This window comes from Belonocnema kinseyi, chromosome 7, assembly GCF_010883055.1.
Source record: "Belonocnema kinseyi isolate 2016_QV_RU_SX_M_011 chromosome 7, B_treatae_v1, whole genome shotgun sequence".
NCBI classification, from domain to species: Eukaryota; Metazoa; Arthropoda; class Insecta; order Hymenoptera; family Cynipidae; genus Belonocnema; species Belonocnema kinseyi.
Genome location: NC_046663.1, coordinates 100237288 through 100237776, shown reverse-complemented (window position 1 = coordinate 100237776; position 489 = coordinate 100237288).

Here is a 489-nt window from a genome sequence, read left to right as displayed (position 1 = left end):
GAACCATTTTCCAAAGCTTTTCGAGTCTGTAATTAACCTGGAATCTCACTAACGGGTCGAATAAATGTCTAAACTTTAAGAATCCATGGTTCCAAGATCGATTTTTCGTTTTAGTATTTTCAAAATGGCGTCTTAATGGCAAAATTTTTGTGAAAACATTCATAATTTTTTTTACAATAAAGGATGCGCTTTTCGGAAAAATCATCAAGAATAAAAAGTTCTTGTAATCAGCCAAGTAATACGCCTGAATTTTTTCGAAGCGTTTTGAGCAAAATTTTGGATTTTGCATATGAACAATTTTTGCAAAATTCAAAATTTTGCTCAAAACACTCCGAAAAAATTCAGGCGTATTCCTCGGCTGATTACAAGAAGTTTTTATTCTTGACCAATTTTCCGAAAAGCGCATAGTTTTTCAATAAAAAATTTTCATAATTCTAAGCATCGTGTAAGAGTAAAATGATTCACGAATATCTATCGTCCGTCTGCCGC